The sequence below is a fragment of the Pistacia vera genome, unplaced genomic scaffold, assembly GCF_008641045.1.
Source record: "Pistacia vera cultivar Batoury unplaced genomic scaffold, PisVer_v2 Contig11, whole genome shotgun sequence".
Lineage (NCBI taxonomy): Eukaryota > Viridiplantae > Streptophyta > Magnoliopsida > Sapindales > Anacardiaceae > Pistacia > Pistacia vera.
This window is the reverse complement of record NW_022195137.1, coordinates 1,690,525-1,698,463: the sequence shown is the minus strand read 5'-3', so window position 1 is coordinate 1,698,463 and position 7,939 is coordinate 1,690,525.

The window sequence follows — 7,939 nt, the reverse complement described above, 5'->3', positions numbered from 1 at the left end:
CATTAATAAAACACAATGTTTAGAACACTCTGATTTAAATCCTGAGAATTCTGAGTCTGATATGTTTTGTTCTACTGTTGCTATTTCTGAAGTTTCTGATATTTCTGCTAATAATAATAACATCTCTGATTTGGTTGATAATTCTGGCAAAATTTCTGATAATACTTCTGATCTTGATAATTATTCTAGTCTAAACAAAACTAATTCTGATTCTGTCTTGCCTGTTGCTTCTGTGGTTGATACTAATGCACATTCTACATCTATGTTGAAAGATAATGAAAATTCTATGATTGATGTTAATGCAAATCCTGCTTCTATGTTGAATGATAATGAAAATTCTGCTATAACTAAAGCTCTTCTTGTTCACAATGCTGCCACAGTTTTTCAGGCTAGTAATACTAGGAACAATGCACTGTCTCTTTGGCATAATCGTTTAGGACACCCACATACTGATGTATTAAGTAAAATCCTATCAAACATTCATCCAAGACCTTCAAAACCAGTCTCATCATTAGGTTTTTGTGATGCATGTAAATTAGGAAAACTACATAGAAATCACTTTCCTAGTTCAACCTCTAGAGCTTCACAGCCACTTGAAATAGTTCATAGTGACATTTGGGGACCAGCACCAGTAGCTTCCTTAGAAGGTTTCAAATATTACATTCATTTCATTGATGACTACAGTAGGTTTACCTGGATGTTTCCCTTCAAAGCTGAAGTTCAGTCCATTTTTTCAAATTTCACCATTTAGATGAAAGACACTTGGTTATAAACTCAAAATCTTACAGTCTGACCAAGGAGGAGAATATAGGGTCTAATTCCTTATCTTACCACTCTGGAATCCAACTTAGTTCTTGTGCCTATGTACACCACAAAATGGGAGAAGTGAAAGGAAGCATAAACATATAGCAGAAACTAGACTTACCTTACTTGCCCATGCATCTATGCCTTTACATTTTTGCTGGTGTGCCTTTGATACTGCTATCTTTCTTATTAATAGAATGCCTACCTCAGTTTTGGATTTTTTGTCACCATATCAAGTTCTTTACAATAGGTCTCCTATATATTCTGAGTTAAAAACCTTTGGTTGTGCTTATTTTCCTTTTTTGAGAGATTTCAATAAACACAAATTGCATTTCCACTCTTCTAAATGTGTTTTTATAGGTTATAGTTAAATTCATAAAGGTTATAAATGTCTTAGCTTAGAAGGAAAAAATTTTATTACTCTTGACGTTCAATTCAACGAGCTAGAGTTTCCTTTTGCCACTAGTTTTGGTCAAAATTTGTCCAACTGTTGTTCATCTTTACTTAAAGTAACAGTCCCTAATAGTTTTTCTACTAAGTTTCCTTTTGTCTCTATTCAATTCTCAAATGGTGCAAGCAGTAAAGTCTTCCTTGCAGTGGATTGTTCTGTTCCTAATCCTTCCTCCACTACTAACAAGTCAATTCCCACTACTTCATTTCATGATGTTAATACATCCATTCTTGATCCATCTAGCAACATCAGCAAGTTAGTTTCTATTACTCCATCCAACAAAATTAATAATATTGATCATAACTCTCAGTCATCAACCTCATTACTTCCCTACTCATCTCCTGCATCTTTTTCCTTTGATAAATCTACTACTTCACTACCAAATCCTACCTCTATTCCAACTTCTATTCCATCCACTTGTTCTCTAGAAGTTGATCTCTCTTGTTATCAACCTTCTCTTCACAATAACAAGGTACAACAGTCTCCTATACCTTCAGATTGAGCACAATCAGCACAAAGACACATTGATTGCTCCCTTGTGGTTGACTTAACTCCATCAGAATTTCCTTAACCTAAATACCTTGTCCATAAACCTGGATTTTGTTCTTTTGTACCTATGAATCAACCTCTATTTACTACTACCAACCTAACTTATCCCTCACTGCAAATAACTCTGACTTCTTTTATTCTGCACCTATAAAATATCCCCTAACCACTAATACACACCTCATGATCACCAAGTCCAAAACCAGCAATCAAACTACAACTACACTTACCCTAATCAAGTCATTACCTGTTCAACCAGAACCTCTAACAGTGAGTGAAGTTCTTGCTTGTGATGAGTGGAAAAAAGTCATACAGGATGAGTTTGATGCTCTTATTAGAAATGAAACTTGGAGTCTTATTCCTCGAACCGCTGATATGAACATAGTTGGCAATAAATGGGTGTTTCGAACCAAATTTCATGCTGATGGATCCCCCTAGAAATACAAGGCTAGATTAGTTGCTAAAGGATTTCAACAAAATCCTGGTTTAGATTATTTTGAAACTTTCAGCCCTGTTGTTAAACTAGCAACTATTAGGGTTATCTTTACATTGGTTGTCACTTAGGGTTGGGACATTCAACAAGTGGATGTGACAAATGCATTCCTTAATGGTCATTTGAATCAAATTGTCTATATGAGACAGCTCAAGGGGTTTGAGGTTCCTTATTTATCCTCACATGTTTGTAAGCTTAGCAAGGCTCTTTATGGCCTTAAGCAAGCCCCAAGGGCTTGGATTGACAAACTGAAACAAGCCTTGGTGCACAAAGGATTTTAGAATTCAATTTCTTATTCAAGTTTGTTCATTCTCAAAGACAACTCTCAAGTTCTTTATGTTCTTATATATGTGGATGATATCTTAATAACTGGTTCTAGCTCTTTTACTATTCTTCAGCTTGTTAAAGATTTAAACAGTCAATTTGCCTTGAAAACTCTTAGGGCTGTCACATATTTTTTAGGCCTAGAAGCAACAAGGTCAGCTACGGGTTTGCACTTAAAACAAACCAAATACATTCATGATTTACTTGTTAAAACTAAGATGCAAGAGGCTCATGCTTGTCCTACTCCTATGGCAGTAAGGACCAAACTTTTTGCAACTGATAGTGAGCTGTTTAAAGACCCTAGCCTTTATAGAAGCATTATTGGAGCCCTTCAATATGTAACCCTCACCAGACCTGATATCAATTTTATAGTGAACAAGCTCAGCCAATATCTTCAAGCTCTTACTGAGTTACAATAGCAGGCTTGTAAGAGAGTTTTAAGGTACCTTAAAGGTACTCAATTCCATGGCTTGTTATTCAGAGCAACAACCTCTCTCAATGTTGAATGCTATGTAGATGCGGATTAGGGAAGTAATTTAGATGACCGAAGGTCTACTAGTGGATATTGTGTGTACCTAGGTCTTAATCTAATTCAATAGAGTTCTTGCAAGCAAAAAGTTGTTGCTTTGTCATCTAAAGAGGTTGAGTGCAAAGCACTAGCCCAAACATCAACTGAATTGGCCTGGTTGCACAATTTGTTCACTAAAATAGGTGTGTCTATCAACTCTTGTCTTGTCATCTGGTGTGACAATGTTAGTGCTGGAGCATTAGCATCAAATCCAGTATTTCACGCAAGAACAAAACATATTAAGATCGACACTCACTATATCTGAGACCAAGTTCTTGCAAAAAAGGTCATTGTGTAATATGTTCCTACAAAGCTTCAAATTGCTTATGTTCTAACAAATGCCCTTTCAATTAGTCAGTTCCAAGAATTGAAACACAAACTTTGTGTTATTGAGGTACCATATTCAAATGCTAAAGTTGACGACAACCAAGACTCATCTTAATCTCTAAAGCAGCAATGGAAATATGCTAATTGTGTGCAAAAAAATATACAAAAGTTCTGCACTACAAGAACATGTTTGATATGGTAAGGTGTTGTGTTGAAAATATGTCAATATGGTATACAGATATGGCTTTGAAAATATGTCAATATGGTATACAGATTTGGCTTTGAAAATATGTCAATATGGTATACAGATTTGGCTTTGAAAATATGTCAATATGGTATATAGATTTGGCTACTAATGAACTATGAAAGGGTGATCATATGGGTGTTAGCTGTTTTAATATGATGATGATAGAGGCAATGTGTTGCTGTTGGTTGAAATAGCCTCCAGAATGTTATGGTATGAATGTTGCGTATATGCTATTGGTGTCATATGTTGAGGCACAATGTGTTGCATAATGTAGAGGTAATGTAATTTGTTGCATAATGTAGAGGTAATGTGTTGCTATTGGTTGAAATAGCCTCCAATACAATATGAATGCTAAGTATAAGCTATTGTTGAAATAGCTTCCAGTATGGTATGAATATTGGTGGGAATTATTTGCTATTTTTGTGGTATCAGCTTATGTAGTCAAGAAGCCAATCTGTATATGAAGGAAATGTCTGAAGACAACAAACCAAAGTCTTGAAGAAAAACCAGCAATCGTAGTCCAGTTTGAGGGGGAAAATTAGCCAGATGTAAGGAGGGCAATTTTGTAAAACTGTAGGTGAAGAGATAAGTAAACGGCATCATTTGTACAATAGTCTTTACTCTTTGTTACTAAGCTGAGTTGACTCTCTTCTCTGTATAAAAGGTCAGTCATAGTTTCAGCTTATATTAACTGAAATCAAACAATAAAATACAAGTTATGAATATTCTAGAACTCTTTCGATCCCTGTTTCTCAATCTCACAAAGCTTGCACAAGCTATGTATGTGGTATGCATTTTCCTGTTATATATATAGGAACAAAATTTTCTTATACAGGTAATTATAAGAAAATTTACATATATTACCAATACAAAATAATTTGAATTAGCAATTTCAATGAATGTTTTATTTAGTAAATAAAATTATTATTTAAATCACTAAGGATTAAGAGTGTCTGATGTGAAAACATACACAATACTTCGAATGTATAAGATGTTTTGAGTCGCTAGGCCAATAAGCAAACTATAGAAGGCGATACCAATGGTAGTTCAAGCTTGATTTGAGCTCAATCCTTAACTTAAGACAAATTAAGCTAGCTACTTGCTTCCAATTGTTAAATAGTCATAGGTTGATATGTAGCTAGAAATTTATGTCGCGACGAATTAATTATTGTCAAGTGTCACAAGAAGCATAGGTTAGATTTGGTATCGAATAGGTTTTCTTTTTGTCGTTTTTTCCCTTCTATTTTTAGAAACTCGCCCAATTAACTATTCAACTCTTAACTCTATTCCTTGATATATTTGAGATAATTTTGATCATAATATGAAATTATTTCTCATGATATGCTAATTTTACAAACCCTAAACATACGAAAAATTGAAATTTTTAATATTATAATTTCATACACCGCGCGATAATATCAATATATCATGAATATATATGATATATGGTTCTCATTAATCCTTTACTCCAATTATCTTGGATGTAATGCCTAAAATTTATTCTTAATAAGTTATTTCCAAATTAGTTTAATTTGGTGATTTTTTTTTTTTCTTGACATTCGATCAAGTACAACATCAATTTTGAAAGTATTTTTCATTAGTTTAATTAATTAAGAGCAGATTACTAGAAAACCAATAACATCAACTAGCTAAATAGTACTTTTTCTATGATAGTATCTTGAATTTGTAATGTTTTTTTTTTTTTTTTTCCTCAATGTCTGAGTGTATGTTCACTTTTGTCCGAAATGTCAATTTTCTTATGAAGTATAGTTTAAACTTGAAGCTGAATTTGTAACTTCAAAGGTTAGAGCCTTACACTTGAAGAATTTACTTCAAACAACTTAGAAAGGTAATCTGAGTATTCATGAGTATGTAAAGAAAAGAAAGTATCGCTGAAAGCTTGCCTGCAAGTGGTCAAGTGGTCTCAGATGAAGATCTGCTTCAACATAATTTAGATGTTTAGGTCCAGAATTTGATGCTGTTGTTGTCAATCTGGCCTCCAAGATAGAATCTAAGATTGATCCAATCACTTTACAGGAGGCTCAGTTTCTGTTACAAAATATGAGTTGCAGCTCGATAGGTTTAACTTTATAGATTTTCAAGGAGGTTCTATTAATATTGCTTCCCTTAGGAATTCAAATGGTCATGTTTCCTTGCCAGCTAATAACAAGATCTTCCTCTGCACTAATGGCACTTCTGGCCTATTGCTCATGTTTAGTCCCAACCACAAAGCTTGCCTAATCCTCCCATCGGATCTCAGAATTATCCAATCTCCTCAAGGAGTTCAGTTTAACTTTATGTAATGACCACAATATGACAGATTATCCAAGATCTCCTCAAGGAGTTCAGTTTACTTATTGATATGGACCATAATATGGACAATTCGGTGGAGCTTTAGGTCACACTACTCACCATATAGACTTGTTGTTGGAAGAGGCAAAGGAAGAAGTAATGGAGAGGCAAGCTTATCTGCCAAGTCTACCAAAATTGGCCACATGGCGGCACACTGTTATCACTGCTATAACTCTACTTACAATGGTGCACCTCCTTAAGTTGGTATGTCAGGACAATTTGGCTTTGGTTCCTTTAACTATACATATGTCCAATTCAGGATTTCACAGTGGATCTTATGGACTTCAATCTGGAAATCAACAAAGTTTCAACACTGGTAGTTTCTTATGGTCTCCAATTTAGGAACCAGCAAACTATTGTTCCTTCAAATGGATCTTATGATTCATCATCTTAGCCAGCTACAAGCACTGACTTGTAATATCACAACAGCATACTGATTTGCAAAGAAGGCCTACTTTCATTAATCAACAGGAAGGGTTCCATGTCCCTAGTCAGCAAGGCCAATACTCGAATCCACACCTAACCAAGCTTTCCTTGTGTCTACCCTACACCTTCCCCCAATCATTATCCTCACACACATGAACATCACAGGAACTGGCCCTGTTGATCCAGCTTGGTACATGGACTCAGGGCCACTAACCATGTTACCCTTGACCCTACTCAACTGACTTCTAGCAGAATTATGATGGAGTTGAACATCTATAGGTTGGAAGTGTAAGTCTTTACTATATCTCATATAGGTTCAACTTTATTTCATAGTTCATTTCATTCCTAGTGTTTACATTTGCGCAATGTGTTATGTGTTCCTAGAATAACTAAAAATCTCCTTAGTATTTCTAGGTTTACTAAAGATAATCAAGTAGTTGTGGAATTTGACTTTGATTGTTGTGTTGTCAAGGACAAGGCTACCAAGGTATGTGTATTGCAGGGGGACTTAAGCTAGTCTATCCCAATTGCACATACCTTTTTGCTTACTTTTGGTCATACTTTTGGTGGTCTAGAAAAGTCAGCTGCTTTGAGTTCTAGGTTTTGTAATAACTCATTTTCAAATAATCAATAGGTACTAGCAGTCAGTACAATCATAGTCTACCTTAGTCATTAGTCCTCAGTGTAGTTTGCAGTTGCTGATGCCAATTGTATATACTGACTAGCCGTCCACGAATGTTTTAGATAATAAGGATAATAGGTTGCAAGTTCCTTAAGTATCTTGTAGTAGTCAGAATCTTACCTCATATAAAATACTTGTAACCCTGATTCTTTAATAAACACAGTGTTTGCAACATTATGATCTTGGTATGTTTGACACTAATGCTGCTATTTCTAATATTGATGTTGCTAAAGTTGATATTCTGGTTTCACTGCTTCTACTTCTAATATAGTTATGATTCTGATATTAACAAATCTGGTTTTGGTTCTATTTTACATGCTGCTTCTATGTTTGATGTTGCTGGAATTGATCCTACTAGGAACACTAACATTTCTCACATTGATAGTTTTGCTACTGATAATTCTAAAATCACTAAAAATCTTGTTCTTGATGTCTCTACCACTGACGAGTCTGAAACAAATACTTTCAATTCTGTTGATTGCCTTGGTCATGATAAGTGTTCTAAGTCCTTAATAGCTGTTTTCATGCCAGCCATACTAGGACAATACACTATCACTCTGGCATAATCGACTAGGACACCCTCATGTTGATGTGTTGAGCAAAATTTTATCTCACATTCATCCATGACCCTTAGAACCCGTTTCATACCTGAGCTTTGTGATACCTATAGACTAGGAAAATTACATAGAAATCACTTTCGCAATTCTACCTCTAGAGCT